The sequence below is a fragment of the Anomaloglossus baeobatrachus genome, chromosome 1, assembly GCF_048569485.1.
Source record: "Anomaloglossus baeobatrachus isolate aAnoBae1 chromosome 1, aAnoBae1.hap1, whole genome shotgun sequence".
In the NCBI taxonomy this organism is placed as follows: domain Eukaryota; kingdom Metazoa; phylum Chordata; class Amphibia; order Anura; family Aromobatidae; genus Anomaloglossus; species Anomaloglossus baeobatrachus.
In genome coordinates, this window is record NC_134353.1 from 436,497,996 (window position 1) to 436,516,800 (window position 18,805).

The following is an 18,805-nucleotide window of genomic DNA, read 5'->3' on the forward strand; positions in this document are numbered from 1 at the left end:
AGAAAAGTATTCTATGGACAGATGAGACCAAGATCAACCTGTACCAGAATGATGGGAAGAAAAAAGTTTGGAGAAGAAAGGGAACGGCACATGATCCAAGGCACACCACATCCTCTGTAAAACATGGTGGAGGCAACGTGATGGCATGGGCATGCATGGCTTTCAATGGCACTGGGTCACTTGTGTTTATTGATGACATAACAGCAGACAAGAGTAGCCGGATGAATTCTGAAGTGTACCGGGATATACTTTCAGCCCAGATTCAGCCAAATGCCGCAAAGTTGATCGGACGGCGCTTCATAGTACAGATGGACATTGACCCCAAGCATACAGCCAAAGCTACCCAGGAGTTTATGAGTGCAAAAAAGTGGAACATTCTGCAATGGCCAAGTCAATCACCAGATCTTAACCCAATTGAGCATGCATTTCACTTGCTCAAATCCAGACTTAAGACGGAAAGACTCACAAACAAGCAAGACCTGAAGGCTGCGGCTGTAAAGGCCTGGCAAAGCATTAAGAAGGAGGAAACCCAGCGTTTGGTGATGTCCATGGGTTCCAGACTTAAGGCAGTGATTGCCTCCAAAGGATTCGCAACAAAATATTGAAAATAAAAAATTTTTTTTTGGGTTTGGTTTATTTGTCCAAATACTTTTGACCTCCTAAAATGTGGAGTGTTTGTAAAGAAATGTGTACAATTCCTACAATTTCTATCAGATATTTTTGTTCAAACCTTCAAATTAAACGTTACAATCTGCACTTGAATTCTGTTGTAGAGGTTTCATTTCAAATCCAATGTGGTGGCATGCAGAGCCCAACTCGCGAAAATTGTGTCACTGTCCAAATATTTCTGGACCTAACTGTATATGCTAACATTATGACGCTTCCACTATAATGTGTATTCTCAGCCTGTTGTGTCCATTTGCCTGTAATTGTTATTCACACTATTTACACTTTCATCCCCCATCTGATTGTGCGGTCGACGCATGCGTTGCCTGCCCGGATCTCCTGTTCTCCCGGACGCGTCTCTATGGTAACAGAGATGCTGGGTTCTTTAACCCGGCGTCCCTTGTGGCCATGACGCGTCTGCGAGGCGGGACTTCCGTCCGACCGACTTCGGATGCGTCACAGTGTCTGCCCAATCAGCTGGGGAATAAGGCCTATTTTAATGGCACCTCCTTCCCTTCCGGTCCCGCCCCCTGACAAAGGAACACTCCGAAATGCACATCGGGCGCATTTCCTCCGCAGCGATATACAGCTAGGTAATGTGTAATTGTATATTGTGCTATCCTGCTCAACAGTGCATGGCGCCCCTGATTTTCATATGATGTAGTGGCTCTTCCTTTCAATACTGTAGTCCTGCATGTTATGTCTTGGATGTTCCATCCCTCCGAGCAATTGTTAGGTTGTGTCCCCCTGTCAGCACTGGGCCTCATCGTTGCTGCTGGAGGATGTATTGACCTGAATTGAGGTCTACTTAGTAGAGGTCTGTTATTCTTTGATCTTGTTATATGATAGGTATAGCCCTCTATTGTAGTATCTGTCCATACATAATATGCTCTTTTGCGGCCACTTTGATCTCCACTGCTTTCATGGGTATACAGTGCCTACAAGTAGTATTCAACCCCCTGCAGATTTAGCAGGTTTGATAAGATGCAAATAAGTTAGAGCCTGCAAACTTCAAACAAGAGCAGGATTTATTAACAGATGCATAAATCTTACAAACCAACAAGTTATGTTGCTCAGTTAAGTTTTAATAAATTTTCAACATAAAAGTGTGGGTCAATTATTATTCAACCCCTAGGTTTAATATTTTGTGGAATAACCCTTGTTTGCAATTACAGCTAATAATAGTCTTTTATAAGACCTGATCAGGCCGGCACAGGTCTCTGGAGTTATCTTGGCCCACTCCTCCATGCAGATCTTCTCCAAGTTATCAAGGTTCTTTGGGTGTCTCATGTGGACTTTAATCTTGAGCTCCTTCCACAAGTTTTCAATTGGGTTAAGGTCAGGAGACTGACTAGGCCACTGCAACACCTTGATTTTTTCCCTCTTGAACCAAGCCTTGGTTTTCTTGCCTGTGTGCTTTGGGTCATTGTCTTGTTGGAAGATGAAATGACGACCCATCTTAAGATCCTTGATGGAGGAGCGGAGGTTCTTGGCCAAAATCTCCAGGTAGGCCGTGCTATCCATCTTCCCATGGATGCGGACCAGATGGCCAGGCCCCTTGGCTGAGAAACAGCCTCACAGCATGATACTGCCACCACCATGCTTGACTGTAGGGATGGTATTCTTGGGGTCGTATGCAGTGCCATCCAGTCTCCAAACGTCACGTGTGTGGTTGGCACCAAAGATATCGATCTTGGTCTCATCAGACCAGAGAACCTTGAACCAGTCTGTCTCAGAGTCCTCCCAGTGATCATGAGCAAACTGTAGATGAGCCTTGACATGACGCTTTGAAAGTAAAGGTACCTTACGGGCTCGTCTGGAACGGAGACCATTGCGGTGGAGTACGTTACTTATGGTATTGACTGAAACCAATGTCCCCACTGCCATGAGATCTTCCCGGAGCTCCTTCCTTGTTGTCCTTGGGTTAACCTTGACTCTTTGGACAAGCCTGGCCTCGGCACGGGTGGAAACTTTCAAAGGCTGTCCAGGCCGTGGAAGGCTAACAGTAGTTCCATAAGCCTTCCACTTCCGGATGATGCTCCCAACAGTGGAGACAGGTAGGCTCAACTCCTTGGAAAGGGTTTTGTACCCCTTGCCAGCCTTGTGACCCTCCATGATCTTGTCTCTGATGGCCTTGGAATGCTCCTTTGTCTTTCCCATGTTGACCAAGTATGAGTGCTGTTCACAAGTTTGGGGAGGGTCTTAATTACTCAGAAAAGGCTGGAAAAAGAGTTAATTAATCCAAATATGTGAAGCTCATTGTTCTTTGTGCCTGAAATACTTCTTAATACTTTAGGGGAACCAAACAGAATTCTGGTGGTTTGAGGGGTTGAATAATAAATGACCCTCTGAATAAACTTTTCACAATTTAAAAAAAAAAGAAATAACATTCTTTTTTGCTGCAGTGCATTTCACACTTCCACGCTGATCTACAGTCCAAATGTCACAATGCCAAGTTAATTCCGAATGTGTAAACCTGCTAAATCTGCAGGGGGTTGAATACTACTTGTAGGCACTGTATATTATATTACATCTAATGATATTAGTGATTTTCAGCTCAGGAGGGGGTGGACTATCCACTATTTATCTGTTGGATTATTGATATATGTTTATACATTGTTTGTGTCTCCTTATACATACATGTAGGAGAAATATTTTTCAAGAGTTGCTTTTGTGCATCATATTTTTGAGTATATTACTCTGTATATTGCTCTATCTTGGGCTATTCCCTGCACTGTTTTGATTTGATACAACCATTTCTCTGTATCTACAGTTAGCACAATGTGGTCACCTTTTTGTCTGTGGTGTTGTAATCCGTTTGCCCTACCCCTTTCACCTCTTTGCATTAAAGTAAAAATAAAAATATGTTGAAACCATATGATCGCCTTTTCTTGTGTTTAGTTGGTTCATACTTTTCAAGGGGCAATGCACCTAGGATTTCACTGTTTTGAGCGCCTTTGTTGGCTGCTGGCAGTGTTTTCTCTGGCTGGTCTCCTCGAGATCAGTGATTGTTTTGTCTTGTTGGTCTACTAGGCATTGCTCCCACCTAGCCAGAATCCTACTCCACACTAGAAATGAGCGCTGTTCGAGGCTCGAGGTTCGCCAATTTCATGTTCGAGTGATTTTGGCGGGTTTTCGAGTCGTTCTACGAACTCATGCTTTTTGCTAAAAGCTCAACACTTCGAGTTACGTTCGAGAACGGTTCGAGCACCAAAAATGTGGCTTTTCACGGTAAGGCTATGTGCACACTTTGCTGTCTGCATGTGTCTTGCGTCCCAAGCACAATCCCTCTCTCTTTCCTACTCACCGATCACGGGCGTCTCGCTTCACGGCTGTCACAAATCTGCGGCGTCTTTCCTTCTTTTGAAAATGGCTGCCGCTTCATTATTCAATCAGTTATTCCGTGCTTTCCCCGCACACCGGCGCCCATGATTGGTTGTAGTCAGACACACCCCCACTATGAGTGACAGCTGTCTCACTTCAACCAATCACAGCAGTAAAATAAATAATAAAAAAAAAATATGCAGGTCCCCCATATTTGATACCAGCCAGGATAAAGCCGCACGGCTGGAGGCTGGTATTGTCTGGATGGGGAGTGCCACGGAATGGGGAGCCCTCCAGCTTAACAATATCACCCAGCAGCCACCCGGAATTGCCGCATCCATTAGATGCGATAGTCCCGGGTCTCCACCCAGCTCATTGCCCTGGTGCGGTGGCAATCGGGGTAATAATGAGTTAATCATGCCATGTGTCTCCCCGAGACACCTTCCATGATTAAAGTGAAAGTGAAAGTAAAGAAACACACATAGCGAAAAATCCTTTATTTGGAATAAAAGACAAAAAAACATCCTCTTTCACCATTTTATTAAAATCCCCACATACCCCTCCAGGTCCGACGTAATCCACACGACACTGTCAGCTCTGCTAGCTCTGCTACGTGAAGATGACAGGGAGTGTTCTGTGTCCTCTTCACGTAGCACCTGAAGTGAACCGCGCTGTAATCTGAGACTTCAGTCTGCAATGCAGAAGTCAAGATTACCACATCTGGCTATGTTTTTCATTAGAGCCAGTAGCTCAATGGTTAGAGCGCTCAACTCAGAAGCATTAGTTCACGAGTTCTAGCCCTGGCTGTCCCGGTAAAATTTTTTATTTATTTCAAATTAGAATTATTCATTTATAATTCTAATTTAATTTAATTATGCACTGAGGGGAGGAGCCGGACATCAGCTGTGAGCCACACCTCTAAAATCGGAGCAGTTCACGGAATGAGGCTGCATTGCTCTCTCTCGTTCTCTCAGTCAGTCAGTCAGTCTCAGTCAATCAGTCAGTCTCAGTCAGTCAGTCAGTCTCAGTCAGTCAGTCAGTCTCAGTCAGTCAGTCAGTCAGTCTCAGTCAGTCAGTCAGTCAGTCAGTCTCAGTCTCAGTCAGTCAGTCTTGGTCAATCAGTCAGTCTCAGTCAGTCAGTCAGTCTCAGTCAGTCAGTCTCAGTTAGTCAGTCAGTCAGTCTCAGTCAGTCAGTCAGTCAGTCTCAGCCAGTCAGTCTCTCTCAGTCAGTCAGTCTCTCTCAGTCAGTCAGTCAGTCAGTCTCAGTCAGTCAGTGAGTCAGTCAGTCTCAGTCAGTCAGTCTCAGTTAGTCAGTCAGTCTCAGTCAGTCAGTCAGTCAGTCTCAGTCAGTTAGTCAGTCAGTCTCAGTCAGTCAGTCAGTCTCAGTCAGTCAGTCTCAGTCAGTCAGTCTCTCTCAGTCAGTCAGTCTCAGTCAGTCAGTCAGTCAGTCTCAGTCAGTCAGTGTCAGTCAGTCTCAGTCAGTCAGTCTCTCTCTCTCCTCTCTTCTCTCTCTCCTCTCTCTTCTCTCGCTCTCTCTCCTCTTCTCTCCCCTCTCTCTTCTCTCTCTTCTCTCTCCTCTCTCTCTTTCTTCTCTCTCTCTCCTCTCTCTATTCTCTCCTCTTCTCTCTCTCTCTTCTATCTCTCTCATCTCTCTTCTTTCCTCTTCTCTCTCTCTGCTCTCTCTCCCTCTCTCTCTTCTCTCTCTCCCTCTCTCTCTTCTCTCCTCCTCTCTCTCTTCTCTCTCTCTCCCTCTCTCTCTTCTCTTTTCTCTCTCTTTTCTCTCTTTTTTCTCTCTCTCTTTTCTCTCTCTTCTATTCTCTCTTCTTTCTCTCTCTCTCAGACCTGGCGATGATCAGCTGATGCAGTCACCTGACAGGATCAGCTGACACTGTAAGTCGAGCAGTGAGGCCGGCTTTTACCGCCCGGCCGGCTAAACTATCAGCTGATGCTGTCGGACAGGAGTCTGCACAGAAGTGTGTGGTTTACTTTTATTTTTTTTTGCACTAATGCATCATCTGAATGTATAAAAGCCGTTTCTACTATCAGCTGCTGTGTCATTGTGATAAAGAAAAAGAAAGAAAGAAAATAAATATATTTTCTTAGTTCCTTAGTGCCTCAAGATTGTACTCACTCCTGCTCAAGGACATAAGGTCCTACCTTATATCCGTCCGTGTGGTTAGGGAGTTCAGGTCTGGGTCCAGCGGTACCAGGCTGATGCAGTGCCCGTTATTTAAAGGAGCGTTTGGCGCTATCACAAGGAGGATCCGGAAATGACGTTACGCTATGTTTTTCCATTCCTCAGGTACATACTGGAAGTGCGTCACCTCCCGGTCACGTAGTCAGGTGGTGTGCCTCCTCGAACTACCTCCCCAGGACTAGTGATAATCGTTCCTGATTAAAGCTGTATATTGCATTGCATTCTTGCGCATGCACGATAATTCATTTAGTCTATTGCATGTGCCTAGCACTATGTGCTCGCGCATGCGCAATACTGAATTATCTGTAATTCAAGTCTATAATAGTATACTGCTGCTCGTGCTGTAGGTGATAGCACAGATCATTATCCCAAAGAGATTAGCTACAGTGTTACATATGATAAGGATGAATATAGCTCATCATGCTCTGCTCATAAGAAATGTCATTTCATATGAAAGTCGTGGTCCAGCTGGCGGAATTGTATAGGGAAAGGATGAAAAACGGAGGTGTATAGATTTAAGATTCAGGCCATGTGGATGGTTGGAGGACCATATCTCTGAGATCCCCGAAGATAGGGGCACACCGTTGATGTAGTGGGGACTCTGGCATGATAGTTCAAACAGGTAACAAGGGATATGAGCACACGTTGAATTATGTATGTGATCATACCATCTATGTGCTCCGGTCACAACTTGTGCTGTTGTTGTGACCTTGTACCCTAAATAGTTATTAGAGTCATTATAATAAAAGGAAGAAGTCTACTACAGACATAATATTCCAAAGATTTGGTGGCTAGGTCATATTTGTTTAAATGAAGGGCGTATAGCTAATTTGTTCGTTAAGGCCATCAGGATGTACAGAGCCCATCCAGAAGATCCACCTTGCTTCTCTTTGTAATAGGAGGACATCCCAGTCTCCTTTTCTCTCGGGCTCAGGTACTGTCTTGATGGATGTGAACCTAATGCCCTCTACTCTGCCCTCATGTACCGCGTTCATGTGTCGTGCTATAGGTGTATCTCGCTGATTGCGAATATCACCAAGGTGTTCACCTATCCGTACCCTATACTGTCTTTTTGTTTTCCCTATGTAATTCTTGGGACATCCGCAGCTGAATTGATAAATAACCCCTTCGGTACGACAGTTAGCAAAGTTTCTGTTTTTGTAAATTCTTCCTGTCTTAGCACTTTAGAATTCTTTTGATGGAAGAATGAACTTGCAAAACTTGCAGGCTCCACATTTGAAAGTGCCATTACTACGTGTTAGTAACCACGCACTCCTAGAGCTCTCTGAGGCCACGTAGTGGCTTTTTACCATATGGTCCTTGAGTTTGCGGCCTCTGCGAAATGTCACCGAGGGATAGAGAAGAATGTTGTCCTTAATGTCAGAATCCTGTTTCAGGATTTCCCAATACTTTCTGAGAATTCTCATGACCTGGGTGTTTTGGTCATCGAAGGTGCCTACTAGTCTTTTCTTACCTCCTAACTCCTCCCTATTCTTGGGGTTCAGTAATTCATGCCTATCACTACTTGCTGCAAAATTGAAGTCTTTATGGACCACCCCCTCAGGATATTCCCTATCCAAAAATCTTTTGGTGAGTTGGGATGCTTGTCTTTGAAACGTGTGCTCATATCCCTTGTTACCTGTTTGAACTATCATGCCAGACTCCCCACTACGTCAACGGTGTGCCCCTATCTTCAGGGATCTCAGAGATATGGCCCTCCAACCGTCTACATGGCCTGAATATTAAATCTATACAGCTCCGTTTTCATCCTTTCCCTATACAATTCCGCCAGCTGGACTACGACTTTCATATGAAATGACATTTCTTATGAGCAGAGCATGATGAGCTATATTCATCCTTGTCATATGTAACATTGTAGAGATTGTGGTCCCTGTGTGCTAAGAAGAAAGGATGGCACCAGCCAGAAAGCCCCATTACAGCCAATAATCACCCGACAGCCGCTGGAACTCGTTGCTCTAGATCATGTCAAACTCACACCAAGCAGGACTGAATACACGTATGCACTTACGATGGTAGACCACTACTCGAGATTCATGATTCTGGTGCTCATCAAAGATCTAATGGCCCATACTGCAACGAAGGTCTTCCAAGCACACTTCTGCAGACCTCATGGCTACCCAGAGAGAGTCCTCACAGACCAAGGCCCTGCCTTTGAAGCGGAATTCTTCAAGGAGTTCTGCAGCTTGTAGGGATGCAGGAAGATACGCACTGCACCCTACCATGCCCAAACCAATGGGATGTGTGAGAAGATGAACCATTAATTTGACATGTTGGACATGTTGATTTGCATCAAGCACATTCAAAAATACGCCAGCCTTAACTGTCCCCAGGATGACACCGGGATAGGTAGCAAAGTACTTGCTGAACCATGACTTGTTTATCTTGGCTCATTTTTAAAAACACAGCAAGGGAACTCCAAGCAGAGTCTCCCTTTTTTCCAAAAATTGGGCCACACACACCACTTCAGTGGCATCAGTTGTCCCCCAGTTGCAAACTTGACAGGTTGATTTGCATGAAGCACATTCCAAAACACGCCAGACTTTACTCTCCCCAGGATGACACAGGGGTAGTAAAGTCCTTGCGGATCCATGACTTGTTCATCTTGATGAACGTTAGTCTGTCCACATTCTCACTGTACAGACGCATGCGCTTATCTGTCAGCACACACCCAGCAGCACTGAAGACACGTTCAGAGACAACACTGGCTTTGGGACACGACAAGATCTCCAAGGCATAAGTGGTGAGCTCAGGCCATTTTTCAAGATTTGAAGCCCAAAATGAGCAAGGCTCCAGTTGCAAAGTCATGGCATCGATGTTTATTTGGAGATACTCCTTTATCATCCTCTCCAGCCGTTGACTATGTGTCAGACTTCTTGTCTCTTGTGGCCTTGCATTGGATGGTCTAAAAAAAATATGAAACGATTCCATAAAATTGCTGTTACCAGCACCAGATACGGTGTTGCTGGTATGGTTTGACTGATAATGACGAAACAGTCCCATGCTTGGCAAGTTACAACTGGGAGATTCAGTCCGTGCACCACTGGTGTTTGGAGGAAAAGTCGAGCTAAGATTGCGTAACAGCTTCTGCTGATTTTCCTGCAAGGACTTGGTCCGCATGGATGCGCAAGACACATGAGCGCCTTCTTGCTGCACTACCTACAACATGACCCTCGGATTGTCCAAATTAGAAGTAATGATGACTACTGGGTTGCCACACTATTAGATCCCCGGTACAAATCCAAATTTGGCGAAATAATTTCAGCCATAGAAAGGGACGCACATATGCAGGACTATCAGCAGAAGCTATTACGCAATCTTAGCTCGGCTTTTCCAGCAACACCAGTGGTGCACGGACTGAATCTCCCAGTTGTAACTTGCCAAGCATGGGACTGTCTCGTCATTATCAGTCAAACCGTACCAGCAACACCGTATCTGGTGCTGGTAACAGCAATTTTATGGAATCGTTTCATTAATTTTTTCAGACCATCCAATGCAAGGCCACAAGTCCATCGGGAGTCCATTAGCTGTAATAATGGTAAGGCTAGAATTTGGCGGGGTGAGGTCATCATCAGACCAGTAACGCTTATACAGTACATGGGATATAGTCGCTACCTGAGAGCCGGTGTCTAGGTGGGCAGATGTACCGCCCCCGTGTCAGCAGCCGGGCTGCTCGGATCCGGATCCGCGGTGGCTCAAGGGGTCTCCGGACCCCGGGGTCGCGTGGACACTCGAATTAAAAGGGGGTATGTACAGGGGACAATGTCTATTGTTCGATACGCCACCCACGGTGTGTGGTAAGGTGGAGTACCACCGCTGCTGATGGGAGTACTCGGTGGTGATGGAGTGGGCAGCCAGGTGTTTAACCCCTCCGTGGGTAGGGGGGATGCCCCGGGACTCGGTGTTGGTGGCAGGGGTGTGCCGTAAACCCTGAGAGCAAGCTCACTCAGTTAGCCTTACTGGGGTGTGGGACCCAACTACATACCCCCCTTTTAATTCGAGTGTCCGCATGACCCCCGGGTAGGGAGGACCCTCTAGCCACCGCGGATCCGGATTCGAGAAGCCCAGCTGCTGACACGGGGGCGGAATAAGTGCCCTCCTAGATACCGGCTCTGTAGAGGAACATGGGATTATCCGTGACAGTTGTAGCCTCTGGGCAGCTCCATTGGTCCTGTAAAGAAGAAGGATGGCACCATGAGAATGTGTGTGGACTACCGAAAAAATAACCAGATCACCATAAGGATGCATATCCACTCCCACGTATTGAGGAATCGCTAGCTGCATTGAGAACGGCAAATTACTTTTCTACCCTTGATCTCACTAGTGGCTATTGGCAAGTGTTCGTTGCTGAGGCAGACTGGGAGAAGCATGCCCTTCGGGCTGTGCAATGCGCCAGGAACCTTCCAGAGTCAATAGAATAAACCTGGCTCACTACACGGCGGGGTGCTCTGGATTAATAAGTCCAATAGTACAAAAAATATATCCGGCACACCACAATATAATAGAGAAGTCTGTAGTTTGGGCTTGAAAAAACTGTTTTATTGTGTATATACAAAGTAGTCCGTCCAACGTTTCGAACCACACGGATCTTCCACAAGAACACTAGGACTAGTGACATAGAAAAGAAATAAAAACATACCAAATATTATAATAAAGAAAAGACAGTCAACCAAACTGTTGTTGTTACATAACTTGTGATAAAGAAAACGCAAAAGGATGGCGGAAACCGCAAGAACACAAGATGAGCAAAACATCATATACATTAATTTCATAGGCACCAATGGAAAGAACACGGAAATCTCCATTTAAATATATAATAATCTGTTGCGACATGAAAAGGATCATTAGGAAAGTGACTACAAGTAATATCAAGACACATACCTAAGTGCAAGGCTTAGTCACCAAGTGATATTGCTCTCAACTCTTTAGTTGCAGGCTTCACCTTGTTTCACCTCCACTGGCTGTGCTGCTATTTCCTCTCCCCCCTGGAAGGTATACTTTATTACACTATTTTCCTGTTTCCCTCTTCCCCCTTCTCCCATAACCTACCCTTATGTACAATGGTGGGGTATCTATATGCTATTTACATCATAGTTTTATTCATTAATATACAGAACTTCTGCACTGCATTTCCCATTGGATCTGCTCGAATCCAGATCCGCGGTGGCTCAAGGGTTCTCCGGATCCGGGGGTCGTGCGGACACTCGAATTCAAAGGGGGGTATGTACAGGGGACAATGTCTATAGTTCGCTACGCCACCCAAGGTGTGTAGTAAGGTGGAGTACCACCGCTGCTGATGGGAGTACTCGGTGGTGATGGAGTGGGCAGCCAGGTGTTAACCCCTCTATGGGTAGGGGGGATGCCCCGGGACTCAGTGTTGGTGGCGGGGGTGTGCCATGAAAGCTGAGAGCAAGCTCACCCAGTCAGCCATACTTGGGTGCAGGACCCGACTACATACCCCTCTTTTAAATCGAGTGTCCGCGCGACCCCCAGGTCCGGAGACCCCTCTGGCCACCGCGGATCCGGATCCGAGAAGCCCGGCTGCTGACACGGGGGCGGTAAATCTGCCCTCCTAGATACTGGTTCTGTAGAAGAACATGAAGGAGGCTGGGGTTATCCGTGACAGTTGTAGCCCCTGGGCAGTTCCGTTGATCCTGGTATAGAAGAAGGATGGCACCATGAGAATGTGTGTGGACTACCGAAAAAATAACCAGATCACCATAAGGATGCGTATCCACTCCCCCGTAGTGAGGAATCGCTAGCTGCATTGAGAACGGCAAAATACTTTTCTACCCTTGATCTCACTAGTGGCTATTGGCAAGTGTTCGTTGCTGAGGCAGACCGGGAGAAGCATGCCCTTCGGGCTGTGCAATGTGCCATGAACCTTCCAGAGTCAATAGAATAAACCTGGCTCACTACACGGGGGGGTGCTCTGGATTAATAAGTCCAATAGTACAAAAAATATATCCGGCACACCACAATATAATAGAGAAGTCTGTATTTTGGGCTTGAAAAAAATATTTTATTGTGTATATACAAAGTAATCCGTCCGATGCTTCGATCCACACGGATCTTCCACAAGGACACTAGGACTAGTGACATAGAAAAGAAATAAAAACATACCAAATATTAATATTAATATTATTACCAAGATAAGCTAAACATCATATACATTAATTTTATAGGCACCAATGAAAAGAACACAGAGATTCCCATTTACATATATGATAATCTGTTGAGACATGAAAAGGATCATTAGGGAAGTGACTACAAGTAATATCAAGACACATACCTAAGTGCTAGGCTCAGTCACCAAGTGATAACGCTCTCAACTCTTTAGTTGCAGGCTTCACCTTGTTTCACCTACACTGGCTGTGCTGCCATTTCCTCTCCCCCCCTGGAAGGTATACTTTATTACACTATTTTCCTGTTTCCCTCTTCCCCCTTTTCCCATAACTTACCCTTATGTACAATTGTGGGGTATCTATATGCTATTTACATCATAGTTTTATTCATTAATATACAGAACTCCTGCACTGCTTTTCCCATTGGATCTGCTCGGATCCGGATCCGCGGTGGCTCGAGAAGTCTCCGGACCCGGGGGTCGCGCGGACACTCGAATTCAAAGGGGGGTATGTGCAGGAGACAATGTCTATAGTTCGTTACGCCACCCATGGTGTGTGGTAAGGTGGAGTACCACCGCTGCTGATGGGATTACTCGGTGGTGGTAGAGTGGGCAGCCAGGTGTTTAAAGCCTCCATGGGTAGGGGGGATGCCCTGGGACTCAGTGTTGGTGGCGGGGGTGTGCCGTGAACTCTGAGAGCAAGCTCACCCAATTAGCCATACTGGGGTGCGGGACCCGACTACATACCCCCCTTTTAACTTGAGTGTCCGCACGACCCCCGGGTCCGGAGACCCTCGAGTCACCGCGGATCTGGGTAAAGAAGAAGGATGGCACCATGAGAATGTGTGTGGACTACCGATAAAATAACCAGATCACCATAAGGATGCGTATCCACTGACCCGTATTGAGGAATTGCTAGCTGCATTGAGAACGGCAAATTACTTTTCTACTCTTGATCTCCCTAGTGGCTATTGGCAAGTGTTCGTTGCTGAGGCAGACCAGGAGAAGCATGCCCTTCGGGCTGTTCAATGCACCAGGAACCTTCCAGAGTCAATAGAATAAACCTGGCTCACTACACTTGGGGTGCTCTGGAATAATAAGTCCAATAGTACAAAAAATATATCCGGCACCCCACAATACAATAGAGAAGTCTGTAGTTTTGGCTTGAAAAAAATGTTTTATTGTGTATATACAAAGTAGTCCGTCCCACGCTTCGATCCACACGGATCTTCCACAAAGACATTAGGACTAGTGACATAGAAAAGAAATAAAAACATACGAAATATTATAATAAAGAAAAGACAGTCAATAAAACTGTTGTTGTTACATAACTTGTGATAAAGAAAACGCAAAAGGATGGTGGAAACCGCAAGAAATCAAGATGAGCAAAACATCATATACATAGGCACCAATGGAAAGAACACGGAGATCTCCATTTAAATATATGATAATCTGTTGAGACAGGAAAAGGATCATTAGGTAAGTGACTACACGTAATATCAAGACACATACCTAAGTGCAAGGCTCAGTCACCATGTGATAGTGTGGCGCCCCTGAGGCTTCCGTCGCCACAGGAACATTGCACCCCAGCCAGCGGTGTGATGTCCCATCTTGGGTAAGGAAAGGAGTAAACGCCGGTCCACAAGTAAATCTGCACTACACCCATTGTTAGGCACACACAGGGACCAGGGACAGTGGCAGAAACCCCCCCAGGCTGCATGCTGGGGGGCCGTAGGACCCATCCCTGCTCCCATAGGGTGGGAGCTTAGCAACTGGGTGGGTGGGAGGAGCAAACAGAGTGTAGAGTAGAAGCAGGGATCAGTTAGTTTCAGTTTACCTCAGGAAGTGAGAGAGTAAAGACTATGAGGAGAAGGAGAAGGAGGTAGCTACCTCAGGAAAAGTCTGAAGAGAGCTGAGTTCCTGGTGAAGACCCTGGGGCGCGGCTAGGCCTAGGTGACACCACAGCAGAACAACAGAAGGGATTCCAGGGCCACTGCAAAGCTTCAAAGCTGGTGGCCTGTTCCACAAAGTCATTCGGTGGAGGGATCAAGCTGCAGACAGGGGATGGTCCCTAGAAACTGGAGGAAGAGAAGTTGTTTTCCAACAGTAAAAACCGAGGTCCAGGGTGGCTTCAATCGCCCAGGGCCACAGCCCACTGCAGAACCTCTGGAAAGGGGGTAGAATACCCACTAAGCAAGCCCCGGGCCGGAGGCTGTAGTGGAGGCCAAGCCAGGTTCATCCAGCAAAGGCAAGGCTTAGAAGTCAGCTGAAGAAAGGAACACAATAGAGGGGTGCACCGGCTTTTATTCCCAGATCTACCCGGGATCGGCGGAGGTCCCTGACAGTGGGTTCCAGCAGTCTAAAGGCACCAGTGTGCTACAACCCAGGAACTGTGAGTAAACAACTTGAAACTGCACCACCTGGTGTTGCCTCTGTTATTTCGCCTGCACTATATCACCACTGCATAGACTTCCATCATTGCATAGACTTCCATCACCACATCAACACTTACAAGCACCAACCGTTGCCCCGGGGCACCACTCCACCTGTGGGGAGCAGGACCATCCAAGCTTCCATTCCAGCAGCCCCGGAGGCCTCATACAGCAGCGGCGGCTTAATAGCCGTAAATCACAGGTGGCGTCACGAATATAAATTTTAATCACCCCCAACACTGAAGGCATATTAATTGACCCCACCAGGTCCATGGAGTCGGGCCCGCCACCACTGACTGCCCCCGGACTAGTCCGGCCCGGCACCGGGTGTCCCATAGCCCTGGGGTGGGTGAGTCAACTTTGGTGTCACGAACAGGATAACGTGCCCGGACCCACCGGGTACTGTGCGCCTTGAGAAACTGTGTTTAAAGACTGTTTGACTGTAAAACTGCCGCCATTGAGACCGCTGAGCGCGGGAAGAAGAGGGGCGTGCCTGGAGAAGGGCGCAAAAGTAAGCCCCGCCCCCTTGGTCCTGAAAAAGAGCGCGAAGTGGAGCCCGCTATGGTGAGCGGAGGAGGCAAAATGGTGCGCTAAGAATGCTGCCTAGAGGAAGAGAGAAGATGGCTCCTGCAAGTGGAGGCCAGGAGGAGCTCACCCGGATCAGGCCTGTGACCGCCGCTGAGCTGAAGGCTGAGGTCGGGAGGATGGCTGACAGGATGAAGGAGCCCGCGACGCGCGGAGCAGCGACTGCCAGAACACCGGAGATGCTACTGAGGGGTGAGTCATTTAATGCCCCTGCCGGCTCGAGTGTCCCAACCCCCGGTGCCATGCCCGCGGTCCCTGGAGAGACGCCTGGCACGGTGACACCGATCCAGGCTGCAGCCACGCCAGGAGCGGCCCGCCAAGATTTCGCCGCCAGAGCGACGCCCATCCACACCGCAGCAGCGACGCCCAGCCTGGCCCGTCCAGCTCAGCCCCCAGCAGCGATACCCCGCTCGGCCAAGCAAGATCCCGCCGCAGCAGCGACGTTAATCCACGCTGCAGGAGTGACGCTGAACCAGGCCGCAGCCATGCCAGGTGCAGCCCGCCAAGCCCAGGCCGTAGCCACGCCAGGTGCGGCCCGTCAAGAACCGGTCACAGCAGCGACTCCAATCCAGGCCGCCGCCATGCCAGGCGCGGCCCGCAAAGACAAGGCCGCAGCTCCGATACCGTCACCCCGCAGCAGCCCCACCACAGTCAGCTCCCAAGACCAGCAGACGCAGACTGTGCTGACCGCTGTCTACCTGCTGCCACATGGGGAGCCGGAGAAGAATCCCTACATGTAAAGAAGAAAGAAGAAACAGAACTGTACATAGTCCCTGTCTGCCCCTCATCCCTTTGCGAAGATGTCCCTTTTCAACTGGCCCATGTTCTTTTTGAAGATGCCACCTATCCCTGAAAACCTTGGCCCTTGTTCTTTGTGAAGACGACACCCCCCTCCCATTGTCTACATGTACCGGGCCACTGGACTTGAAAGTGGTCCTCAGTTAAATATATAATGTGTGAAATGTGTTACCAGACCACTGGACTTAGTGGCTGGTTTATTGCCCCTTTTAATTAAAAGTTGAACAGACTACCAGGCTACTGGACTTGTTGTAGCCAAAATGTATATAGTTGCACCAGTTGTGCCCCCTACCAGAATTATGGTGGGAATGTTTTTGCAGCACTTATGCACTGGCCGTAGCAGTGCAGCAAAAACTTTAAAGTTTTATCATTTTAATGCTTGCAACGTTTAAGCTGTGCGCCTACCATAAAGGGATGAAAAGTTTTACTGTTTTAATGTTATATGCATCTATAAAAAAAATGTTTTTGCAGTTTCTTCCACTGTTTTTGTTGTTTCAGCCTGCGGACGTGCTGGGATTCGCTGTGGGGGAGTGTGGCGTCCCTGAGGCTTCCGTCGCCACAGGAACATTGCACCCCAGCCAGCGGTGTGATGTCCCATCTTGGGTAAGGAAAGGAGTAAACGCCGGTCCACAAGTAAATCTGCACTACACCCATTGTTAGGCACACACAGGGACCAGGGACAGTGGCAGAAACCCCCCCAGGCTGCATGCTGGGGGGCCGTAAGACCCATACCTGCTCCCATAGGGTGGGAGCTTAGCAACTGGGTGGGTGGGAGGAGCAAACAGAGTGTAAAGTAGAAGCAGGGATCAGTTAGTTTCAGTTTACCTCAGGGAGTGAGAGAGAAGGAGAAGGAGGTAGCTACCTCAGGAAAAGTCTGAAGACAGCTGAGTTCCTGGTGAAGACCCTGGGGCCCGGCTAGGCCTAGGTGACACCACAGCAGAACAACAGAATGGATTCCAGGGCCACTGCAAAGCTTCCAAGCTGGTGGCCTGTTCCACAAAGTCATTCGGTGGAGGGATCAAGCTGCAGACAGGGGACGGTCCCTAGAAACTGGAGGAAGAGAAGTCATTTCCAACAGTAAAAAACCAAGGTCCAGGGTGGCTTCAAGCGCCCAGGGCCACAGCCCACTGCAGAACCTCTGGAAAGGGGGTAGAATACCCACTAAGCAAGCCCCGGACCGGAGGCTGTAGTGGAGGCCAAGCCAGGTTCATCCAGCAAAGGCAAGGCTTAGAAGTCAGCTGAAGAAAGGAACACAATAGAGGGGTGCACCGGCTTTTATTCCCAGATCTACCCGGGATCGGCGGAGGTCCCTGACAGTGGGTTCCAGCAGTCTAAAGGCACCAGTGTGCTACAACCCAGGAACTGTGAGTAAACAACTTGAAACTGCACCCCTTGGTGGTGCCTCTGTTATTTCTCCAACACTATATCACCACTGCATAGACTTCCATCATTGCATAGACTTCCATCACCACATCAACACTTACAAGCACCAACCGTTGCGCCGGAGCACCGCTCCACCTGTGGGGAGCAGGACCATCCAAGCTGCCATTCCAGCAGCCCCGGAGGCCTCATACAGCAGCGGCAGCTTAATAGCCGCAAACCAGAGGTGGCGTCACGAATATAATCTTTAATCACCCCAACACTGAAGGCATATTAATTGACCCCAACAGGGCCATGAAGTCGGGCCCGCCACCACTGACTACCCCCAGACTAGTCCGGCCCGGCACCGGGTGTCCCGTAGCCCTAGGGTGGGCGAGTCAATAACGCTCTCAACTCTTTAGTTGCAGGCTTCACCTTGTTTCACCTCCACTGGCTGTGCTGCCATTTCCTCTCCCCCCTGGAAGGTATACTTTATTACACTATTTTCCTGTTTCCCTCTTCCCCCATTTCCCATAACCTACCCTTATGTACAATTGTGGGGTATCTATATGCTATTTACATTATAGTTTTATTCATTAATATACAGAACTCCTGCACTGCATTTCCCATTGGATCTGCTCGGATCCGGATCCGCGGTGGCTCGAGGGGTCTCCGGACCCAGGGGTCATGCGGAAACTCGAATTAAAAGGGGGGTATGTACAGGGGACAATGTCTATAGTTCGTTACGCCACCCACAATGTGTGGTAAGGTGGAGTACCACCGCTGCTGTTGGGATTACTCTGTGGTGATGGAGTGGGCAGCCAGGTGTTTAACCCCTCCATGGGTAGGGGGGATGCCCTGGGATTCAGTGTTGGTGGCGAGGGTGTGCCGTGAACCCTGAGAGCAAGCTCACCCAGTTAGCCATACTGGGGTGCGGGACCCGACTACATACCCCCCTTTTAATTTGAGTGTCCGCACGACCCCCGGCTCCGGAGACCCTCTTGCCACCGCGGATCTGGATCTGAGGAGCCCGGCTGCTGACACGGGAGCGGTATATCTGCCCTCCTCGATACCGGCTCTCTAGAAGAACATGAAGGAGGCTGGGGTTATCCGTGACAGTTGTAGCCCCTGTGCAGGTCCATTGATCCTGGTAAAGAAGAAGAATGGCACCATGAGAATGTGTGTGGACTACCGAAAAAATAACCAGATCACCATAAGGATGCGTATCCACTGACCCATATTGATGAATTGCTAGCTGCATTGAGATCAGAAAATTACTTTTCTACCCTTCATCTCACTAGT